Here is a 25712-nt window from a genome sequence, read left to right as displayed (position 1 = left end):
GTCGCTACAGACCTAACATTGCAACTTAATAATTCTATTATTCCGATTGTGCCTACTGTTAAATGTCTTTGGGTTGTATTAGAACAACATATGTCGTGGAATTTGCATGTGGATTTAGTCGCTGCGAAAATATCCCGTGTGAGTGGAATTTTATGCAGGTTAAGATATTTTCTCCCTAAAAGCATCAAACTTCTCCTATACAAATCCTTGCTTCTCAGCCAAATTCATTATTGCCATCTTGTTTGGGGTACTACGACACTTTCTAATATCACCACATTACACAGAATACAAAAAAAGGCCGTCCGTAGTATTCTGGACGTTCCCCACGACACACATACGCGCCCACTTTTCAAAAAACTGAATTTACTTCCTATGCCTGATATTTATGAGCAAACACTAATTCACCGATATAAGACAGGTATTAAAAGAAATAATAACACGTTAAATACTATATCGAACTTAAAACGTAGAGATGTGAAGCTAAATACGCGCAGTTGCGAACTCTGGGAGATGCCACGGGCAAGGACTAATTACACATACCGAATGTTGCGCTTTACATTACCATCTTGTCTAAATAAAATCAACATTGTATAAGTTTCAATATTATGCTTTTTTTTCTTTGTTTCCGCAAAAATGGAATAAATTGTTTTTGTAACAGTGTATTTGCCGAATTGTGCATTGCAGTATGTTTTGTGTGACACATTTGTTGATTTTATATATGTATAATCTGCATTAGTAATTAGCGTTAATTCTTTCGGTTTCAATTGTACGTGAGTGCTATATGTACTGCATATACATTCTGTTTTACTTGAATTCATTTTACACATATATGTATGCATATATTATACATATGCATTATGCCTGACACTCGTGTTATTGGGACTTAGGTGATTCTAGCTTAATATGTAATACCTAACCCTATGCTCTGTCACTGCTTGTTAAAAGGGGCTGCGGACCTTGTCAAGCCATAAAAGGCTTTTTGTTCGCGGTCCTCAACATTGTGGTGTTGAAAATAAAGTGAATTGAATTAAATTAAATTGAAATTCTTGAAGTAATTTCTTAGATAATTTTAGTGCGTCCTGTATTCTGGTAAGCACGGGCGGTTTGCCGGTTGAGCGGGGGCGGAAATGTGAGTAGCCAGACTGGTGGCGCCAACTGGTGGTGCAAAGCTCAACCACATAAGCACAGAACCAATTACTGTATTTATCTTAGCCGCTGGTGTAAATTTTCAACAGCGGATTAATCTTGTTCACAATTACGCTGCTGCCGAAAATTTGCACCAGCGGCGAACCAAGATATGGTGGGTTACTGCAATTTTAGCTCTGAGTTTGTCTGGTTGAACTCTACTCCACCAGGCGGCTCCACCGCTCCGGCAGCTCACGTTTGCTTACCCGCACATCCGGCAATCCACCCCCGTTTGACGGAATAGCGGACACGCTTAAAGTCTCTAATAATGTCATTATTTTTCATTCTCAGCCGACAGGCGGCACCGCAAGCGTAAATGATTGGCAAAGCGCAACGCTATGTTGTCTGGTACACCAGGAGCTTGCACAATGCACGCACCAGGAACGCACTTCCAGTACTTGCTAAGTAACGTGCGCAACAAAACCATGAACTGGTTCTTAGGGCCATCTTTACTAGCCGACTATATAATGTTCCTTTTTTTTCGTCCTTGGTAATCGGCTCGGACATAACTCGCTCGCCGCTGCGCTGCCGCTATCACTGCGATATGCTTCAGGGCGCGTCGCTTGACAGACGAAATGGAACTTGAACATTACAGTAAAATGGCCCTGCATTGCCTGCGCGATGTAAAACGGAAGAGCGTGGGGCTTACGGTGCGCGCTGTACCGTGAAATTGCGGACGAAAGCGCGACACTCCCGAACTAGAGCAAAGATAGGGCAGCCAAATAAGAAATCTCCACAATATTTTCCCGTCCTGACTGTATAGTTTTATCAACCGAACGAAGGAAGCGCTGGATCAGCCTGGGTAGAACCCATGATTGGTGAATGGCGATCTGCGAACTATGCACGCTGCCGATATCACTGGGAATTAGATCCCTCTATGCAAATACCTCCTTCGCATTGGCTTTTAAGCGGAGGTCACAGGAAAGCTGACCCAGCCCTTCTACCGGCCAACACAGTAATGGCGAGAGCAACCTCGTGGACAGTGTCGGCAGCAGTGATCTGGGCCATTCCGATGAATACTTCACTTGCGACAGACCTCTGGGCGCTGCAGGCCAGTGGCGATGAACCGCAGCGCGAGTTCCTTCTTATGCGTGGAATGACCACGGGTACGCTTGCACCCATGTCTCCTCCAGTTCATATCGTAGCCGGCAAAAGGTCTACTTAGAAAGCCGACAGGGGCAGTGCAAATACTTACCCGTCATCTCTTCGAACGCGTATTGCACTTGCAGCCATGGTCGACACCGAAAGAATAACACCGAGCAGACGACAAGTGCAAGCGATAGCCTCTGAAGCAACCAACGCACGCGCTCGACGTCTGCGTGTCTCCGGAGTCGCGCGACCGGCGCGCGCGGCCAAGTTTAGGTTCCTAGAGATCGTAATATAAAAATCAATGTTAGAGCCTAATAGCTAACATTATCCGTATAAACATACTTTATTGAATTATAGATGAAACGTTCACATTTTGGTGTCGATAACCTAAAGAAACAGATAAATCTGAAATTTACGAAGTTTTTTCTAATCAAATGCCTATCACACATACAAGTTTCAATATTTTAGGTCATAAGAAACATGAATTTATAAACATGTTTTCTGCCTGGCGGTAACTGCTTGTAGTGGGGTTCTGATAGTCTCCTCCGCCATCCCAACTAAAATCTGGTGAACCCTAATAATTCTCAGTCACTGCTGCTACATGCCTCTAAACGATCCCTTGAAGACAGAAGAGAATCATGAGAATGACATCATTTGCGTGAAAGTGCGGCGAACGTAGCGTTTCCCATTTTCTCCCTCAAACATTACCAACCGCGCCATTTGTACCGCCGCTAAATCTTGCCGCCGCTCGGGGAAAAGTACTACTTGGGAAACAAAACTTATTAGCCAATAAACCAGATGGCACATCAAATCCCTAGGGCCGCCGGGAGTTGTAAGTGCCCAGGCGGCGCGTATGGCACATCTATGTCCCATGCTCTGTGTGTATGGTAAGGAAAGAGCCAAGGTTGGTCGACCAAGCTAGTTTCTTTACATTCATCCTGATAAATTCCTTTTCATAAAAAAACGCTTAAAAAATGCTTCTAAAGCTCTTTACATGGTCAGTACACGGAGCACTTCCGCATAAAGGAGCCACCAGAAACATATGAGTGGGCTTGATTCTGTAACTGCTAAGGCACTCATTATAATTTAATTGTGTGCCACACAACTAAGTAAGAAAAAGCGGCACCGCACAAAAAAAGAAAGAAAGAAACTAGGACGGAGACCACAGGAAGTCTTCGTCCGTGTTTCCATGCGCTGTCGCCTTTTCAAACATGTACTAACGTGGCCAATTCGCAACTTTAACTAATTAGGCTTCCACCTATTTTTCGGCTGCGGCCTCATGTTCTCAGATACACAAATATTCTAGCAAGTCTGACCAAGCAGCTATGTCCCACTCGCAAAACCAAATGTGAAGTAGGGTTGACGTTGTGCACAGTCATGCACACGCATAAGCACAGTGTTGTGGGTTTGCTAGAATAAAGCGTTTCTTCCACACGCGCTCCCGTCTCATGCGTGTTATATGGTGGTAGCGGTGGGATGACCGGCAGCAGAGAAGCAACCATATAGCAGACCATTCCGCGCTGCTTCCAGCTTTAATGGCCTTTCGGCATGCCGGACACGGAACCAGCGCCTCCCCGGCAAGAAGGTACCCCGTACACCGCACTACAGACATCACAAGGAACGTTTGGCAGAGCGAGAAAATATGGAGGCAAGAATTCAACCCTTACGACACGGCTACCTACGTCAGTCAACAGTCAAAAGAGGCACAAGCCGCAACTTTTAAGAGGAACCTTTAGCTCGGGTGCTCCCATCTAAATGCATGTAAAAGGCGAATTCGTTTTCCTCTGCAACCACTGCACCAAATTTGACGACGTTTGTTGCGCTTAAATGAAAAACTTAAAAATTAGTGACTGTTGGTTTCAAATTTTTTATCTAGGTTATCATTTGTTTAATAAAATTGGCTAAAATCGCAACTTTTCGTAAAATGAAACCATCAAGTTTACAACTCTGTCTTTCGGCAGTCAAAGTTGATAAAACAATTCTCTGCATTGCATATAACGGTACATCTCAAGCGGACAAAACTGAATATAAAAAAATTTAGTAATAAGAAAATATAGCTTTTGCAAAACCCTCTTACACAACGCAACAAATTAACTTAAGAGATAAATCGACATATTGAATTTGTCCACTTTCATTGATGTAATGGATGCCGTTTACAGAGCCCCAATAGCTGTTGCTGACGCAGAGCTTTTAATTTGTAAACTACGTGCTTCAATATTTTTCGCACTTTTGACATTTGAAAAGTCCTTTACCAGAATCCACACCCTAAATAGAAATTCCGCTTCTAACAGTCACTAGGATTTACCTTTCTCTCTCGAATTCAACAAACATCATTAAGATTTCTCCAGGAGTTTCCTCAGAAAAGCATTTCTGCGTTTTACATTTGAATAGCCCACGTCGGAGTTGGGCTCGAGCTAAAGCTTCCTCTTAATGCGATAGCGCTAAGGCCCCGGATCTTAAAATATCTGGCTTCAGCGTCCCGCGTCCAATTTAATTAAAATATGGAGACTTACGTGCCAAAACCACGACCTGATTATGAGGCAAGCCGTAGTAAGGGACTCCAGAAATTGGGACCGCCTGGGGTTCTTTAACGGCCACCTAGATGTAAGCTCATGGATGTTTTCGCATTCCCCCCCCCCCCCCCCCCCCCATCGAAATGCGGCCCCCGTGGCTGGGATTCAATCGCACCACCTCGTGCTTAGCAGCCCAGCACTATAGCCACTAAGAAACCACGGCGGGGGTCCCGCCTCCAGCGTCGACCATTGGTTTGACAAAAATATTCCGTCTCATGCAAACCCAACCACGCATACCTAACTGCGCAGACCATCTGTGTAGTGGAAAAGTTACTTATTTAATTTCTTAAAGAAAGATATGTCAGAAAAATGGTAAATACCTTTTACACAAAACCTACAGACATTGTAGTGTCAAATTGTAATTTGAATATACTAGAAAACATAACTCTGTTATGCCAAAACTCGAACACAAACCGCTTTTCCAGTGTTTCTACCACTCATAGACAAACCACGGCGTCTTTTTTGGAGCTTACGAAGTGGCACGCCCGATTCCTTGCACCTCCAGGTGGCACTCGCCTCCACCGCATGGCACCCCACTCAAGAGGCCACGTGTCTACCAGAAAGCTCCGTTTCGTGCATACGTTCGCCGCCAGCGTCTCCCAGTAAACATTACGGTTACACAGGCTGCAGTTGCCGGGAAGCGTGAGAAGCAGCCAGTGATCTTTGAATGCTATCACGCTCCATTCCTAAAGGTAAAGATTAGGCGTCCACCGAATTTTCTAATGCTTATTGGAGAGAATGCACGCCATACACACACCTTTGTCTTCGATGAAGGGGGGGGGGGGGGATTTCAGACATACAAGTTCTTAAGCTGAAGTTAGGAACATTCTACAAGCCATCGTTGAACCTAGAGTACCACGAGTTGCGTTTTGCGCCACGTAACCAGAAGAGGAAAGCTTTAACGAATGGTGAACCGAACTAAGAATACCGGAGAAGAGCTGCGAGTGTGGTGCAATGAAAGAGCGCATGCTGAAGGGTAGAATTATCCTCGGCATAAGGGCCAAGAAGCTTCAAGACATGCTTATTTCGAAAATAGCTTGCTTCGCCATACAGCAGAAATTTGCCGTTCCAGAGAGCGAGGAAAATAACAGTGGGAGGAAATACAAGCGGTCCAAGGAAACGGAGCTGAAATCTACGCAGACTATAAATTGCGGCGCTGTGGAAAGTGTGCCAGAAATCATGAGACTAGTAAATGCCCAGCTAAAGGGCTCGCATGTAAAAAGTGCGGCGGAAGAAATCATTTCGCTGTAGCATGTCGAACGAAGAGCGAAATGCTGCACAAACCCAAACAAAGCGTTGTAGCGGTAGACGCCCAGGACAAAAACTACAGGATATAAGTTCTACCTTAGAACGGCAAGAACGTGAAGTGCTCGTCAGCAACTGTAAAAATAAAAGGGACGCCCATTCTTTGAAAGCTCTACACAGGTGCAAATTGCTCGGTGATAGCATGAAACAAACTGCGAGAAATAACAAACCAAGGAGGCGACAACTCGACGTGGTCTTGAATGCCTTTTTCGGTCCCAAGAAAGGAGCTACAGGCCGCACCCGTCTTCGTGTTAGCGTAACTAATGTTTTCTTTAATAAATGGGAAATGGGACATCCACGCAGGCTTAGCAACTGGTACCAAGGCAACATTTTGGAGCTCCTCGAAAGAGAAGCCTTGCAGTTTAAGAAAAATTCCTCCTGGTCTGAAACGAATTTGTCCTGATTCCAGACTACGGGAAGTATTCTGTAAGAGTCCAGGTAATGGGCATGTCCATTACGCCTGCTTCTGAAATGCGGATTGGCTGTGGCGCCTCGCTGTTGCGGACATGCAGCCCAGCCCAGCCCAGCCAATCAGAACTTGAACAGCAGAAAAAATGGTGGATTCTCACAGAATACCTCCACAGGATGAATTTTTTTCAACTGCGAGGCTTTTCTTACGAGGTACCCGCGTGGGTTTAACATAATTTGTTGCAATTGCTACAATTAGATGGATGTCCCATTTTTCGCTTTATTAATCACATCTCTCCACCTTGCGGCCTTCCGCAGAACTATACGTCAATGCTTCTTTTGAAATATATATATATATTTTTGTTGCCCAAGACAACATGCCACTGACCTTGAGTGGATAAGTCGCTTAACAGCTCGGTTTACTCCGCTCAATTTCCTCAGTAGAGCAGGGAGAGCTCTATGAAGCCGCGAAACGTTATGAAGATCTTTTACACAGTCTCGGAAGCATGAAAGCTATGGTCAACCATATGAAGTTAAGCCGCCTTTTCAGGGAGTGACAAGGCCGACAAGAAAGGTTGCACAAGAACTTAAGGAAAAGGTTAAGAAGGAACTAGATCGCCTGGAAGCCGAGCAAGTAGTCCAGAAAGTGACAGCCCAACAGACTGGGACAGCTACATAGTCGTGGTGACAAAGAATGAGAAAGTATGCATATGTGTCGTCCCCACGGAATTGAACAAAGCGCTACTAAGGGAATAGCATCCTATGCCAACCTTAGAAGTTGCACCCTCTCTAGCGGGAGCCGAGTACATCGCAACACTAGATGCTGCTTTGGGTTTTTGGAGATAAAGCTCGACGACGAAAGCTCTGAAATTAGCGCAATGACTACCCCTTATGGCCCGTATAGATTTCTGCTCATGTCATTTAGAATAGCATCCACGCCAGAAATGTTTCAGCGTACCATGTACAGAGTAAAGAAAGGCCTCGATGGCATTGCTGTAGCGATGGACGTCATTCTCGTTTGGAGCAAGACATTAACCTCGTTAACGGGAGACAGCGACGGCATGAACACAACTTGACGTTAAACCACAAGAAATATCGTTTTTTGCAGAAATCTGTCAAATACCTAAGACATCTTTTGATGTGCGATTAGATATGTCTGGATCTGCAGCAGTTACCAGACATCTTTCAAGTTCGAGCGCCAGGCCAGTTTCAGACGTCCTTAGGTATGGTCATCTTTGTCTCCCGTTTCATTTCATATATGTCGGTGATCACAGCTCCGCTCCACCAAGTTTTAAAAATGGAGGCAGCGTGGGTCTGGGAAGAACAACAGCAGACTAGTTTCAAAGCTCTTCCTGAGGCACTGGTAAAAGGTGCAGTTCCAACGCACTGCCAGAAATACTCGCCTATCACGCTATCGGTAGACGCGAGTAAAAACGGAATCAGTGCTCTGATCATTCAAAATGGTCACCCTCTAGCATACTCATAGCGCTCTCTCTCACGCTTGTCTGTGGTATTTGTTTCCTCGTGTCCTTGTGTTACTCGCGCTCTTCAACCTCAGTTGTAAAAGTGAACCACCTAGCCCTCATCAAAATAATAGTAATGCACATCTCTCGCTCGGTAACGCCTGAGATTCGCGCAGATAGAAAAATGAATGCTAGCGATCGTTCACGGTTGCGAGAAACTCCAGGAATACTTTCTTGGGCAGCCGGAGGTCACAGTAGCGGCTGATCACCAACCACTAGAGAGGATTTTTAAGAAACCTTTGTGTCAGTGCCAACTTCGCCGTCAGCGCATGCCCCCTCAACCTGCAACGATATCGCCTAACAGTGAAATAGATGCCGCAGAGACACATTCTTATTGCTAACGTATTATCCTCTTTTTCGAGTTCAACATTTTTGAGTGAATACGGAGAACACTTTCACGTGAATGATAAGGCGAATCTTCCAGTTTCAGACAAGCGCCTGAATCAAGCTGTACGCGAAACTGACATGCAGCAACCTCGCCAGTATTCAAGCACAAGTTGGCCCGACAGCAAATATGACGCCACTCCGTAGTTATGCAGCTACTTAGACTTTCTAGATGGCCTACACACGGAATATAACACGCGTCTACGCAGCAATTACCTCGTTATCTTTAACAAGATCCGCAGTGATATTCTTTCTTGTTTGCGTGCCTCGCAAGGGGGAGCAGAAAAGGTGAAGGCACGCGCACGTCTCGCTCCTTTATGCACAGGCATGAATCGTGACTTAAAAGAAATCGCACGTCGCTGTCAATTATGGAAGCGATACAAACCTAGAAAAGCCCGAACGCCGTTAGAGAGCTATGAAATGTCAAGTTTACCGTGGGAAGTTATTGGCGCAGATCTTTGCTACCACAGCCGTAGTGAGGACATCTTTGTTGCTGATATCTACTCACTTTTTTTTTATTCAGGGCTCTACAGTATTCACTGACGAGTGAAAAAGTGAAACAGTGAAATAGACGCCGCAGAGACACATTCTTATTCTTATTCCTGCCTTCGCAGATATTTTTGCTACGCATGGTTTCTCAAACTGACTCTGCACCGACAATCGCTTCACAATCCCTCACCGTTCAGCAGCCAACAGTTTCAAGGATTCATCCGTAAGATGGGATTAAATTGTGTTCGATCAAGTCCATATCAACCCCTCTCAAACGGCATGGCCGAGCGAGCAGTGTAGCAGGCTAAGAAACTATTAAAGAAGTGTCCTATTCCTTCGGTATATCATAAAAACCTACAAACACTGACACCAAGGAAGACATATAGGAAATTACTTTTGCTCAATAAATGAAACAAAAAAACCACAAATTATTGGAAATGAAAGCGGATGAAAAAAAAAAAAAACTTGCGGCAGGTGGGGAATGATCCGACATCCTTAGCATGTTGTTCTGGCAAGTTGTTTTTTCATCCACTCTCATCTGCATTAATTTACGTTTCTTTATGTCATTCATTAGGAACAAAGAAATTCGCCTATGTTGTCCTTTGTGTCATGCTTGTTGGCTTCTTATGACATGACTAATAAAAATCGGGTCCCTTCGTTAACACGCCTTCTTTTTTTTCCTTCGGTAGACATTTGTGCCACATTAATCGATTGATGGAACTCTCTGCGTGACCAGTTCTTAAAGGAACCTTAAAGAAAAAAAGGTGGCTGACCAGGACGCTTCTGCCGTTTCCAGCCGCCCAACTACAGCCTGAGACGCTGCGCCCAAAGGAGGTTCAACAGCAGCTTCTGGAGATCCGTGGTAAGCAACGCACCTTCCACCACAGAGGTTGTGGAAGGTTCCCCCCCACCTTCCCCCCAGAAGCCTTGCGCGCGACGGAAGGCGGCGCGCTTCCTCGCTGATTTCCGCCGTTGCATGCGCGAAATTGAATCGCGAGCGCTGTTTTTATATCGCACGCTTACACTCGCATATCTAGCGCACAGCGCGCGGCGCTGATTTCATCGCCCTTGGACTTTATAGGAAACCCCATGGCGACAGCAACGGCTACGCCCACACCAACGGCAAAACTGCACCCAGGGTGTCCATATAATTGTTATCGCAATAAAACGGGCGGCTGCCTTTCCGTATACTGACATCTGACAGTTTAACTCGCTTTGCTCCAGTTACTGCCTCATAACCAGCGTCAGGTTATTGTTGGTGAGCAGTTCACAGAGCTAATGGCACAATGAGAATCTTTATTCAATGTTTGTTCAATCCTTATACTGCTGCCGCACGTCTCAGTTTTTAAATGCCACAATTCGGTGATTTGTCATGTAGTGTTGGCTATGAGAAAACAAGTAATAACGGGCTCAAACCAACTTAAACGTTGCAGGAGGGTTACGTTTATGTATCAAGCATTCGTTTCGTGCTTGTTGTACCACAGGGAATATTCCTCTTGGCTCTCAGTCATATTTTGGATATTCTCTTGGATATTCTCTCACGAACAGCAACTCAAGGATTTATAATTCCCCATGAAAAGTTTGCAATGCGTTGGACCGTGTTCAGTTGGCCAGCATGAAGAAATAGATTATCAAGCCGTGTTTCTAATTTCTTAGATGATGCTTAGTGGTGCGAAAGTGTCAGATGGCTGCTTGAGAGAAAAATACAGCGGCTTCGGTAGCAGAGAAACTTCCCGTTGGCTTCAACTCCACGTCACAAGCGCGCCTCATGCACTCATGGCACTGACTCGCGCTTGCTGGCTGTGGACTTGACGGATCAGAGCGGGGCGAAAGGGAACCCCTGCTCCTGCAGTATTGCTGGGAGAGGGCATCCACGCCACGTCACCCTCGCTCTCGCTCTCAGGAGCATGTGTTGTCCGCGCTTTCTTTGTCTGCAAAAGCTCTCGCCTGCGTTCTTTAACTGTTGCTAAATCAGGCCAAATCAAAACTCGCCAAGTTTCTCAACGAGCTCGCTTGCCCGGAAGGTGTCCATAACCCGAAGGACCGGTCAGCGGCGTTGAACTGTATTTATATCCTGAAAGGGTGATGCCGGGCTTAAAATTCACGTTTGAAGCGTTGAACGGATGTTTATAAGAGTTTGCACGTTTATGTATCTTATTGCTTTAAGTATACATTCTAAATTTAATTCATACAGATCAGATCGAAAAGAACCTATGGCTGTCATATGAACCAATTAGGCATGTCTCCATACGAAAGCTATTATTTCAGAAGTAATGTATACACAGTGGTTGTTTGTCCTAGATACCTCCTAGAGAGATTATGCTGCTGCATAAGGCCAGTCGTATGTTTGTCATTATGTTTCTGTAACAATCTCATCACTTTCAGGCTAAGTTTAATTTATTTCGTTGTCATTATTTGTGAGATACGTAACACCTTTTTGCGCTAATAAAGGTTTAGAAATATAAAACGTTCCTCATCTTGCTCCTGACAAAATTTCAGCCCAGAAACGACATTCAAAGCAGGTTTTGGGGTAGGAGTTTGGAAATGATACTTTTCCTAAAGGTTCAGTTCGGCCAAAAATGAAAACTGAGAAAAATGAGCTCAAAGGCTTCACAACATGCTAGTTTATTTCGAAACCAAAAATAATTATTAAAAGCGCGCTTCCCCATAGGGCTTCCCTCTCCTCTTCAATTTAAGCCTACTCTGCGGCAATTTATTCCAGTAGTTTTTGCCTTTTTTTAAGCTTTTGAACAGTCCACGCCCTTGTCAGCTCTCGCAGGCAAGGGAGCTTCAGCCAGATTTATGCCTCGATCTCTGCGTCTTTCTTTTCCGTTTTTCTGTCCTGTCAATGGGAGGCCCTCCGTAATTAAAAAATCATGACAGACAAACTTTCTGACGCGGGCATTCGCTTCGTGTTGGGTTTCTCGCCCGCTCTGCTGCCGCGTCTCGAATGCAGGGTGCATGGGCACTCTCGATGGCGAGCGCGCCTAACCGTCACGAGAGGAGAACTCATTTTCGTCTTTCCTAGGGCGCAGTTTGCGACCAAACTTGGCGATGAGCCTTATTTTACGTCTAGGAATAAAAAAAGTAACAAAGTTAGAGAATGCGTTTCTCTTGCGAAAACTGCGATTTTAGCCCTGCAGCCCCCTAATCTACATTTTCATTCTTCAAAACTTGTAGCTTTATCTACCTTGTACCGGTATATATGGCTGTAACAGATCTCGTCTCGTCTATCTGTTCGTTGCTTTTTTTTTTACATCAATACTCCAAATGACTCTTACTTATCTTGACAACTGACCGGTTAATGGCTCCTTCAACTTTATGTCCCGGCGCTTCTGGTTAGTGTACGTTACCTGCGAGTCTCATTTGGATAACAGTCCCACATCCTATCGGGATTTGCTGAGTCGTGTCTGGTTTTTGCCGTGGGAGACACATGCCTGATCCTGTTGCGAATACCTACTGCGGCGTGTTCTAGTCCTTCGTTCGCCAGATTGAACCACGAATAGCTAGGCATGGTCACTTCTGCTTTTGTACATACTCATTCTTCTAATTTCTTTATTATCGTTTTTGTAAATTTCAGTGGCGAGCCGCTTTTGGTAATTGCCGAAGAAATCCTAATCAACCTATTCGCATAAACATGCAGTGCCGTCATTATTTCTTGTCGCATAATATAACCATAAAGAATAGGCTGCGTGAATGTAAAATCTATTATACGGTAGCTCAATGTAATGGTTTTTTTATAACTATATTTAGTATCTTTATCAGTATCGTGTAGTATGTTTCGGTGTATATCATTAACTGAACTTTTCAGCGCATTGTACGCCGCAAATTTCTCCGCAAGTTGGTTCTCTAAGTTTGCTTAAGTAACAGCATGCATTACTCAGAGCTGGATGTATAGTAGCGATAGCGCATAATTTTGGTGTTTCAACTTTGGCATCGCATAAGCAGCGGCGTTTTTCTTTGTTCGTTTGTCTTTGGTAATATTGCAATGAACTAGGATCCCCTGGAGTATTGTGTTACAATCGAGATCCGCGGGCTCATTGGTTAGAAATTTAATACAAAGCAGCGACTGTTGTTAGTCATGCATTCAATGAAGCGTGTGCACAGATCTGACGCACCAGGTTTTGTTACCCAAAAAACGCTGACAACAGCGTAATACGACACTTCAGTTCTGTTGTTCTGCTCTGTCAGCTCGCCACAGCTTCGTCGCCATTAAAACGGCATCTACTGACTTTTATGCACAATCTCCTGAGTCATCGTTTCTCTGGCTCTCTCGCTTCTTCAAGTGATTTATGTTGTTCGGCCGTGACTTGTTGATATCTATCTTCACATGAGTATTTCAGAAGAAAATGCTACATCTGCAAGAAAAACTACCATATAAATGTGAACAATGCATTTTTACAAGCCTTACATAGGGCGACACACCTGAGAGCCTTGAACACGAGTAAAATTATCCATTCACAAATAGTTTCGTTTTCTCGCCACGTGTCGTTTTTCTCTTTTCCTTTTTACTTTTTACTTATATCTTGTGTTGCCAAGTGCATGAGACGTACATTTCCGGCTCACCAACGAATGTGTCCTAGGCGGCGAGTTGGGGCTAGATATAAATAAGATACTTGGATAGGATGATAACTAGGTTTCGCAATTTGCGATGTCATGAACGTAATTTAAATAATGAATTCGGTACCTCGGCGAGGTGATATGTAGTCCTAATGCATTTCTTTCGCATTTACCGCTAATTCGCCGCTGACGTTTTCTGCATTTCCCTTCGTTATGGTACTTTTTGCTGAAGCATTTACTTCTGGTTCCAGGAAGTCCTTGACGCTGGAATGACTGTATCTGCAGTATGTAACAGCGATATACTTATTGTACGAAACATCTTGATTCTTTGTTGACGCTTCCCTAGCCTCTAGGATATGTAATGCAATCAAGTGACTGGCTATAATATCAACAGACCTGAAGTAACGAGTTCACGCGGACACTACACTATTTTCTTTTCATTTCCATGCTTCTTATTCAACAGCTCTAGGTTTCAGGTTATGCCACATCATCAAAGGCAAATAAGAGATGAGTTGTAATGCCTATCACTGTAACAGCATTCGCAAGCCGCGAACAGCTGTCCAATTGGTTATTGTCTTCACAATCATAATTTGATAACTGTTAAAGACGCATTCCGACGTTGATGTAGCGAGAAATTATTTTAGTAAAATACATTTCTCACCACCATAAACATATTTGAAAACAAACAAAAACATGAACAAAAATATTATTTGCGCAGCTCAGAAGCGACAACTTTCGTTCACTTGCGCCCTTGCTTTCTACAGTCACCTTTTAGTTACACCAAGCACACATCAATAGAAAGGATGCGTTATCACAGAGAAGTCATGCGCGCTACGTTTTAAAATACATGCGAACGTTTTCGCAGCACAGTTTACTGAAGTTCCTCGGTGTTTAGGTAAGCTTCCCGGTTGCAGGTCCCGCAAACAATGTTTTTAAGAGGAAGCTTTAGCTCGAGTGCTCCTATCTAAATACATGTAAAAGGAGAATTCGTTTTTCTCGGCAACCACTGCACCAAATTTGACGAGGTTTGTTGCATTTAAAAGACAAACTTAAAATCTAGTGACTGTTGGTTTCGCATTATTGAGTTAGGTCGTCAATTTTTTATTAAAAATTGGCGAAAATCAAAAATTTTCAAAAAACGAAACTATCAAGTTTACAACTCTGTAACTCAACCACTAAAAATGATAATACGATTTTGTGAATTGCATCTAATAGTACATCTAAAGCGGACAAAATTGCTATGATATACATGAATCTAAAAAAATTCAGTAATATGGGAATACAGCTTTTGCAGAACCTTTGTAAACTACGTAACAAATTCACGTAAGATATAAAATGGCACATCAAATTTGCCCGCTTTCAATGGTCTAATGGATGCCGTTTACAGAACCGCGATATCAGTTCTTGATGCAGAGCTATGAATTTGTAAACTTCGTGCTTCTATTTTTTACAGACGGTCAAATATTTGAAAATCGTTTTAAGAAAATTCAAGCCCTAAATCGAAATTCCGCTTCCAACAGTCACTAGAACGTAACTTTCTCTTTCAAATGCAACAATTTTCATCAAAATCGGTCCAGGGGTTATCTCATAAAAACGTTTTTGCGTTTTACATGTATTTGAATAGGCCGAGTCGGAGTTGGGCCCGAGCTAAAGCTTCCTCTTAAGCTCTGTGTTCCGTGGGCAGCTGAAAATTTCATACGAGGGATTTTGCTAAGCAAGTCACTAGCCATGCGCTATAAGAGGACAGAGCAGAAAAGGAAACACGAAGGCAGGGATGTTAAGCGCACGATTGTCTGGTTCACCTTAGCGCAGGGTGAATGATATATGGGAACAGAAAGCTTAAGGAGCAGACGGGGGCAGAGGGGGGGGGGGGGCATGGAAATGCACGGTGAACGCTTATTTCACCACGTGCTTGCACATGCGCGCAGATGGCTTCGCGTAGTCAAAGGCGTTCATAGCCCTAAAGAAGCCCAAACACGCACTCATAGCCATCGTCGATGGACAAGCGATGGGGACGGCGTACAAGTAGTGCTTCCACGGATGGCGGCCAATCCGACAGCCGTCATAATGCGTTGGCGAGCGATTCCCCTTGTTATTCATATTGAAGACTGGGGCACAAAATCAATTCAGAGTTCTCTGCAAAAAAATTGAAGACCCTCGGCATTAGGGAGTGCAGTGAGAGTAAGAGGAGCTCTTCCCAAAACTTATTACACCAAAATAGTTTATATTTCTGTTCGGTTTAACGACTGACGAGGTTACACATTACAAACGTTTCAAATGACATCTTCGAAAACATGTGATTTAGTGCTGAAAAACTCCGACGATTTTCTCTTAAAACTTCACAACCGACTGGGAAACTTATCTAACTTTCCTGTATTTTGACATTCTTCGTCACTTAATATATATAGAGGCATATTTGGGAGGAGCATCCTTCCTTTCTCCATAGTGTTATATCTATATTCGCATAAAATAGTCAGTTATACCGAGTAATTCACTGACAAACTGTTTCATTGGACTAACGGCAGAGCTTAGACCTTTAAAAGCAGCTTCAGCAATTTCAGGCGTGTCAAGCCACTGGCATGCATGAAATCGCGGGAGGCCAAGTTGATAGATGTGTGAATATAAGAACGTACAAAATTTGGCAATTTGTTTGTAAGAATGGTTGGAGGCAGCTGTCAAAAACGAATTGCAAAGATGTATAACTGCGAGTCGGCCTAGTTGGAACATATTCATATTTATACTTTTTGTGCGCAAACAAACAGGGACCAAGAATAGGGGCAACACAAGGACGAGCGCTTTCTAACAACTGCTTTTATTTTTGAAGAACTACTTACTTAAATACCCACAGAACTGCGCGATCTAGAGAACAGAGCACGCCTACAGCGCATATGATACCCGCTGATCTGCGCGATCAAGTCAAAAGAGCAACGTCAATATTACATATAACACTTGTGATAAAAAAAAGACGGGGACAAAAGCCACCCGGTCATACTAAAAACGGCAAAGTGCATAAAAACAACCACTTACAATAACATGCGTTAAAGATGTGATGATAGAAGCGAATTTTCTTTATCTAACAATGAAACAGAAGGATGGCTGATGCATTTTTCTTTTTGTTTTTCAATCCAGTATGCTTCCACGATTTCCCTAGCGGTTTGATTCCTATGCCTGTACAAAATGTCTGTGCTAGTAACACAAGGGGAGCAACCATGTTCTTGGCAATGCATTGCCAAATGCGTACTACGGCGACCTTTCAGGCTAGACAAGTGCTCCCTTAACCTAGTGTTAATGCATCTCCCAGTCTGCCCTACAGTCTGTTGAAAAACAAAAAGAAAAATGCATCAGCCATCCTTCTGTTTCATTGTTAGATAAAGAAAATTCGCTTCTATCATCACATCTTTAACGCATGTTATTGTAAGTGGTTGTTTTTATGCACTTTGCTGTTTTTAGTATGACCGGGTGGCTTTTGTCCCCTTCTTTTTTTTATCACAAGTGTTATATGTAATATTGACGTTGCTCTTTTGACTTGATCGCGCAGATCAGCGGGTATTATATGCGCTGTAGGCGTGCTCTGTTCTCTAGATCGCGCAGTTCTGTGGGTATTTAAGTAAGTAGTTCTTCAAAAATAAAACCAGTTGTTAGAAAGCGCTCATCCTTGTGTTGCCCCTATTCTTCGTCCCTGTTTGTTTGCGCACAAAAAGTATAAATATGCAAAGATGTGTTTTTATTATTGCTTCCTTAGCAACAATGCTACTATTGAAACATTTATATATATATATATATATATATATATATATATATATAGATATATATATATAACTGCATCATATAGAATAGCGAGGAGATAGTATGCCCGCGCGATTCCAGGTGCATTTGTCGTTCACCACGGCCCTAACATGACGTTGCAAGTAATGGGATAAAACATGAGAAGAAACGTTGAACCGAAGCTGTGAAGAGGCAAAGGAATATCTGATGTAAGGACCAGGCACGTACCCAGGATTTTTTTTTCGCTGGGGGCACAACCCAAGGTAACTTTTCTATGCAAATGAGGGGGGGTGTACATTTACTAGTATAAATGTGAATAACACCCGCCATTCGCCATAAAAATGAGTACACCCGCAAAAGAGAAATGAATGAAGGTGTATCTCACAGGTACAGCTGTGAGATACACCTTCTTTACTTGGCAAACAAGGAACCACATCGAATGGACTCGCGCAGGAAAGAAGTGCAGGAAGAAGACCGGAAAGAACAAGTGAACAAACGAAAGTGCAAAATAGAGATTTCTATCATCATCATCAGACTATTTTATGTCCACTGTGGGACAAACGCCGGTCCCTATAGTAGATTTCTATAGTTGTTTACAACTTCAAAAAACCAGCAATTGGCAACCAAGGCACATGGACCACGCGGGGTTGTGTTACTCCGCCAGCCAGTGACAGAAGCAAACAAAATCGTCGTCATGCGGCCTTTTCCAAATGGCGTCTTTAGCTCGGGTGCTCCTATCTAAATACATGTAAAAGGAGAATTCGTTTTTCTCGGCAACCACTGCACCAAATTTGACGGGGTTTGCTGCATTTAAAAGAAAAGCTTAAAATCTAGTGACTGTTGGTTTCGAATTTTCGATTTAGGTCGTCAAATTTTTCTAAAAATTTGGCAAAAATCGCAAATTTTCAGAAAACGAAACTATCAAGTTTACAACTCCGTAACTCAGCAAGAAAAGATGATATCGCAATTCTGTGAATTGTACCTGATAGCACATCTAAAGCGGACAAAATTGATATGTTACACATGAACCTGAAAAAATGGAGTAATGTGTAATTACAACTTTTGCAGAACCTTCGTAAACAACCTAACAAATTCACGTAAGATGTAAACTGACTTATGAAATTTGTCCGCTTTGAATGGTCTAATGCATGCCGTTTACAGAATCGCAATATCTGTTCTTGATGCAGAGCTATTAGCTTGTAAACTTCGTGCTTCTATTTTTTTCAAACGTCTGAATTTTTGAAAATCCTTTTAACAAAATTCAAGCCCTAAATCAAAATTCCGCTTCCAACAGTCACTAGAATTTAACTTTCTCTCTCAAATGCAACAAATTTCTTTAAAATCGGTCCAGGGGTTATCTCAGAAAAACGTTTTTGCGTTTTTACATGTATTTGAATAGGCCGCGTCGGAGTTGGTCCCGAGCTAAAGCTTCCTCTTAATACCTCTCCGTCTGCTGTCCTTGGAGAGTCTTTTCGTCGAAGGAAGCAATGTGGTGTACAACAAAAATTGTCAATGCGTATGGACTCTGAGCATTCCAGTCTTCAAAAGTCTACCCGCCGTGGTTGCTTAGTGGGTATGGTGCTGGGCTGCTAAGCACGAGCTCGCGGGATCAAATCCCGGCCATGGCGGCAGCATTTCGATGGGGACGAAATGCGAAAACACCCGTCTACTTAGGTTTAAGTACACGTTAAAAAGCCTAGGTGGTCCAAATTTTTGGAGTCCCCTATTATGGTGTGCCTCATTATCAAATCGTAGTTTTGGCACGTAAAACTTCATAATTAAATTTTACAAAGTCTGCGGTACGTTTCACTGCTTAGTCCGTTTTACTCATGAAATTTCACTGCCAACTGAAGTGAAACTTGACAATAAATAGTTGCAGCGAAGCAAGCATGTTATTTCACTTCAATAAAGAATTAGGCTTTCACCATTTCACTATGATAGGCGAGGGAAAACGTATAAAATTCCGGAATTATAATTTTACTTTTGTGGTAACTGCTTTATTTGGATAACTGGAAAAGTTTGTAGTATGAATTATTTGCAGCCTCGCGGAGGAACAGTGGCTGGTGGTTATGAGGGCGTGAGCGGGGCTTCACTGCAGATTTAAGTTGTATCAGACTATAGCGGTATTTTTTTTAATACCTCTGGAGGAATTATAGAGAAATATATGTTTGTGGAACCATCGCAGTTCTTTTGGATCCCTCGTTTACTGCTCTACCAAGTGAAGTGCCAAAACCGATTCGTATTGTTATTTGGGAAGTTGCGTAATGATGCGTGGCCGCCATTCCCGTACAACGGCGTAGAGCGCAGGACGCTGCGGTTCTAGACGTACTGCGCTCACCGCGGAAGGTTAGAAAAACACCCACATACGCACAACAGAGAAGTGGCTATGTCAGGCGGCTCGACTAATAACTGTAGAGGTGTCATTGAAAATACACAGAATTGTTCTCCACTTCCGGCAGCGTTTACTCTACTTCCTTTTGAAATAAGATGATGTTGATCCACAATTATTTTCATAAACAATAGGTAAGTTTGTTCATTTTCGCTTTTCCTTCCTGTATGGCTGTTGCCTTTGCTTAATTTCTCAACTCCTTGCGACCCTTGTTTGCAGTTGCCAATTTTGCACGAAAAGTGCTGTACAATTAGGAAAAAACCAGACGAGGTAACGGGTGACAGTCATATTGCTTATGGGTTTAAGGGTTATTGCAGGGTTTGATGGTGGACGTTCTTTCGCATTATAATAATTTGAACTTTATTTAACCCATATCGCGCAAATATGGTTCCGACGATCTGCAAGCGTCGCGGTGAGCCGCCAGTCGAGGAAATAATGAAGCAAAAGGAAAAGTTAAACTCAGCTGGCGTTTTCTCCAGCTGCAACTTGTTCCTCAAAGATACATACCAGCTGACTACAAACCGAATCCTTTTCCTGGTCCCTGAATGAGTCTAAACAAAGAAGGTTGAACTAACGAAGGAACAGCCATGCACGTGACCGTTGAATAGATGGTGACAACTGAACGCATCTCGAGTTAATCGCGCGGGCCCCGAATCGATGATGAAAGTGGCCTTCACACTCCAAGAGGTGCCGATAAATACCGTCATCCAAAAGGAGTGAAAAAGGCAGCAAAATGCTCACCACCGAATAGCTGTCAAGCATCAACATTATCAACATTGACTTGGCGGCGCATTAGGAATGTGTGTGAGGATTGGTGGCGTAGGTGGGGATGGGGGAGGGGGGGAGGGGGGGGAGGGGGTTATGCCGCTTAATTTGGTGGCCCCCACTGGGTACGTGCCTGGTAAGGACCGAGCAAAGAAAGACACAACAACAACAACAACAAGAAAAAAGCCTTGAGGTCACGCAAAGCAATATGCGTTCTGCTTGAGTCCCAAAGTAAGCAGCCACCTCGTCCCGAAGAGAGGGAGCCGATGGCAACCTAAGAGGACTAGGTAAACAAAGGTAGCAAATACCATGTTGCTCCCTTAATGTAAGCCTACTCGTATAAGTTCATGCAGCATCGCCCATGCAATTTTGGCGCGTTCCGTATTTCTGTGTATTTTTTTGCGTTTTACAAATCGGTATGTTAGCTTTGTCGTTTCTGAATGTGTGCTCACCCATTAGTTTTCCTTCGCTAGGTGCCATCCAGTGGGTCCTTACACAACGGCCACGTGCTATTTCCGTCTACAGCACCTTTCTGTGGCACGCATACACAGTTCTGGGGAACTATAACGTAAAACTATCCCAATATGTTTTTATTCCGAACTCTTGACGTAAAATTTGCGTAACCGCGGACGCAAGCATCAGGCGGTGACCTGCAGCGTTACCTGAACAGCCCAATGAAACACTCCTCTAGCTTATACGAGGTCAGTTTTCTTTGCTTTCAAAATGAATAACATTGTCTTCATTGAGTGGTTTTTTGTTTGTAATTGGCTGCCAGGAGGCGAGGAGCACGCTCAAGTTGAGACGGTTTCGATGGGGCCGAGCCAGCGTACTGAAAATAGGTAACCGGATGAAGAGCGTGGTGCCGGCGTCTGCGATTGGTCGACTTTCCCTTGCTTAGCTTGCGGCGGCTGGTCGAAAATCGCGGCGGCGTGCAGCGGAAGGTTAGGAATGCCGCTAAAACGGATCCTCAGCAGAGAAGAGTTGGCAGAGCGAGGTCGTGAACGTGCCGAAAGTGCCCAAAAACGTTACACGGCGAAGGAAGAAGTTTTATTATATGAGAATAAACCTATGCTCTCCAAGAGGTGCGTGTAGCCAGTGCTTGAGCGATCGGCGGCAGCTATCTTTTATTCCTTTCAGAACGGGGCAGCGTGCGGCTATTCCGAAAAAAATTCAGTTTTGTTCGGTATATTATTGCATCTTTAACGCGTACACGTGACTTTAACGCGGTGAGTTCTCGCAGCTTTGTGATGTCGCGTGGTGGGCAGGTGAAGCGCGGGCATCCTTAAACGTTTGACCAATACCAGAGGGCCAATGTCGAAAAGGCATCGAGTCAGAATTTTTTTTTGTTCGGAACAACCATGAATCATTGTGTACACGTCGTATCAGATGGGGAGCTATCGCGGCTTTCGTGAAGTTGCGTCAAAGACAGACGAAGTGGGGGTGATCCAGAAGAGGTTTTGAACAATCGCGGAGGGCTGATTGCAGAATTGGAATATAAAAGTTCGGAATAGCTTTACGTTATAGAGCCCCTGTTTTCTGCAATGAGTGGGTCTTTTGTGCTACACTTGCTCTAGCAAGAAGGGAGCTTTCCATACCATTTTGCCTCACCTTCCAAAAATGATTGCATTGACTTCACACGATTCCTCTCTTCTGCTACATTTCTCCTTTGTACGTATATTGCCTCTTTAACAGCTCGGAATATTTTCTTCTGCATCAGGAAAACATTACACTTTCTTAATCTCATTCCAACACGGCGCCCTTAGTATTTCCCAATAACCATATGTTTGTTTGCTTTGATTTATATTTTTATTTTGTGCTAGATACGGCCGGCCAAAGGCCTGCTGCCGCTGCTTAATTAAAGAAATGAGCCGCAGTTCGAACAACATTCCAGAGCTTTTTCATGAGACAGCAGCAATTGTTGACCCAATGGTGTCGCACTGCGCACTGCTGAGCTTCAAGAAACCTGTGCATGTGTGCGCGAAAAGTTAGGGCGTGTGGTTTATCGCGTGCGCGTGACGTTTTATGGGTGGCCTTAACGTTGATCCCACTCAACGGTCGTTCTCAGTGAGTTTATGAAGACCATTCATAGAATTCATCGCCCGAAAACGACCAGAAATACTGGTTGTTAACGTGGCAGCCTTGGCAGACGTCACAAGAGAGGTGAGAGACAACGTTCAGGGAGGACCTGAAGGCGAAAAGTCTCCTTTCCCCTCAGCAGTGGAAATCGAATGTAGATGTGGGGAATGGGATTCCTGAGACTTGTCGAGAGCAGCACTCGCTTTGCTGCCGGTACTCCAAAGAGAACATTGTTTCTCATTATGCTTTTCCTGTTCCTTGCCAAATCAATGTGAATCTGTAGAATACACTAAAGGTAAATATTCCCTCCTGGAGCATAAAGATCCCTTCGGCACGCTTCAACATCTATCTTCGCAGAGCGTTGGAGGTTCCAGGAACCCAGCTGGCCGATTCAGGAGGGACTTTCGGTCCTCTCCAGAAATACAATACGTTCTACTTTCCCCCTACCAGTACTAACGTTTGCTTTGTAAGTATTTTCATAGCAAAATATTTTCTTATACCCTTTTCCGATTATTGGTTATAGCCACGCACATAATTCCTTGATCTATACTTGTCCGTGAAAATTATCCGCCTAGAAAACCCAGTAATTACACAGAAGAAACAAATCTGTAATGCTTGACTTAAGGTGCGTAAAATATGTGCACGTATTGCGGGCTGTTAACGATAAATTCACTCCAGCTTACCTGCTTTTCTCTTTTGTTTTCACGCTGACACTTAGAAACATGAATGCGTACATAGAAAAGAATCTTCGTCTAAGCACTCCGTACAGATGTTTAACCAGCGAAGCTGAAACGTGCGGCCGCGATGTTTATCACTGGGCTAATCCCGACGGTTCATTAAGCGACGGCTTTGTAGGCTGCCTGATCCTTGGTACGCAGCTGCTGCCTGCACTCGGCTGTACGAGCCTGTTCTTGGGCCAGGGCTTCGCCATCAGCGTGGCGTAGACGAGCTCGTTCCCTGTTCTGATCGTGGCATTGCTGATCAAAATCTGCCTGCTCATCAGGAGTACGTCTGACGCGTGTCCTACTCATTTCGGAGCCGGATATAAACTGCTGCGCTCGCGCTCAGCTGCCATGAAGGGCAGCGGCGTCACTATTGGCGTTAGGCAATCGCGTGCCTTTCTCTCTCTCTCTTTCTTGCATGCGCGTAGGGTTTCGCCGGAGGAGTTTTTGGTGCACAGGCGACAAGCAGACGGACAAATAGGCTCGCCCTGTACAGCTTCACTGTAAAATTTTCAGTGTGCTTTCAGTAGTGTCGAAGCAGCCGAGGGAACAGCACATTATGGGCACAGAATTATGGACCGTGTCTACACTGAGGATGTCACGGTGTGTGGTTCTTTTGTGCAAGGCCTCGTTCAACTCAAACGGCACGCATTCAAGTTCTCTTCTAAACCCGATCGTCGTGACACCTGCTTATTTCAATATCGTTGCCGCTGCGCAATAAATAATATGCGAGATGCCAGTAAGGTTTCTCTTACGTCTCTCATAAGAGACATGGGGCCGTATAACATAAAACTATTCCAATGTGTTTTTATTCCAATCTCCTGAAGTCAAATTTGCGTAACCGCCGACGCAAGCATATGGCGGTCACCCGCAGGGTGTTCTGAACAAACCAAACAAATGCTCCCCTCGTTCATAGGAGGTCACTTTTGTTTGCTTGAAAAACGAATAACATTGACTTCACTGAGCGGCTTGACTTATCTAATTTGCTCACAAGATGCGAGGAGCATGCTCAAGTGGAGAGGGATTCGATTGGGCCGAGCCACTGCACTAAATTTCGATAACCAGATGAAGAGCATGGTGCCGGCGTCTGCGATTGGTCCGCTTTCTCTTACTTTGCTTGCGGTGGCTCGTCGACAATCGCGGCGGCATGCAACGGAAGCTTAAGAATGGCGCTAAAACGGATCCTCAGCAAAGAAGATTTCGCAGAACGAGGTCGTAAACGTGCCGAATGTTCTTGAAAACGCTAAACGGCCACGCAAAAAGTTTTGTTAGAGGCAAATAAACCCATGCTCTCCGGCAGGGCTGAGTAGCCAGTGCCGGATCGATCGGCTGCAGCCATCTTTTATTCCTTTCGGAACGAAGCAGGCTGCGGCTATTTTTTATTTTTATTTTATTTTATTTCAGAAGAAAATTCAGTTTTGTTCGGCATGCTAATGCATCTTTAACGCGCACGCGTCACTTTGACGCGGTAAGTTTTTGCGGTTTTGTGACGTCGCGTGAGGGGCAGGTGAAGTGGGTGCAGCCCGAAAACTTTTGACCAATAGCCGAGGGCTAATGGCAAAAAGGCGGTGAATCAGAAATAGCTATTTTTGGTTTCTTCAGTCAAATTATGCATAATCAGTGTGCACACGACATATCAGATGGGGAGCCATCGAGGTTTTTGTGAAGTTGCGGGACAGACAGGTGAAATGGGGATGGTCCAAAAAAGCTTTGACCAATCGCGGTGGGCTAATTGCAGAATTGGAGTAGAAAAGTTTGGAATAGTTTTACGTTATAGCGCCCATGATTAGAAACTCCTTTGAGAACACGGAAGATGAAATTGTAGCCGAGTTCACAGCACTAGTACAGTGTGTCGCAGGGTAGGTGTGTTTGGTGAGCATCGCTATCTTCTTGGGCAAGGTACCATTGGTCCCCACAAAAACTAAGTTCTTGCAAATTACCTTTTCTTCATTTGGAGCCCGAAGTGTCCAGGGCATTCGTAGCTACATTTGATAAAGCAGCACGATATTGTGGCGGAATTACTGAAGGAAGACGAGCCTCCTTTCTGACTTTTTTTCTTATTACAGCTATAACAGTCTTGATAGTCGCCCTTTTAAGTCACACCTGTAGCCCTATACAAACATGTATTCAAATGTAGCCAATTTATTTCATTTTGTTTCTTTCTTGTGTTAAAGTGGTCTGTCGTCCCTGAGCGTGGTAGCCGTTAAAATGCTATGGGCTAATGGTAGTTAACTCATGGCGAGTAGCGATGATGAACGATTTAGATGGTTCTCGCTTAAACATCAGGCCTAATTACACACATTACACATTGGTACACAAACACCATTATGCAAATAAGCCTGTAAATATACAGAGCCTCGTGATTGCTGTCTAAAAAAGTGACGCTCCAGGACGCGGCTTTAGCCTTCCTCTACGAAAGAAACATACTGTACAGCAGAAGTGATATTGTATTTGGTTTTGAATATATTACAATGCAGCG

The sequence above is a fragment of the Dermacentor andersoni genome, chromosome 2, assembly GCF_023375885.2.
Source record: "Dermacentor andersoni chromosome 2, qqDerAnde1_hic_scaffold, whole genome shotgun sequence".
In the NCBI taxonomy this organism is placed as follows: domain Eukaryota; kingdom Metazoa; phylum Arthropoda; class Arachnida; order Ixodida; family Ixodidae; genus Dermacentor; species Dermacentor andersoni.
The sequence above is the reverse complement of the archived record's forward strand: the minus strand, read 5'-3'. Positions refer to the sequence as shown.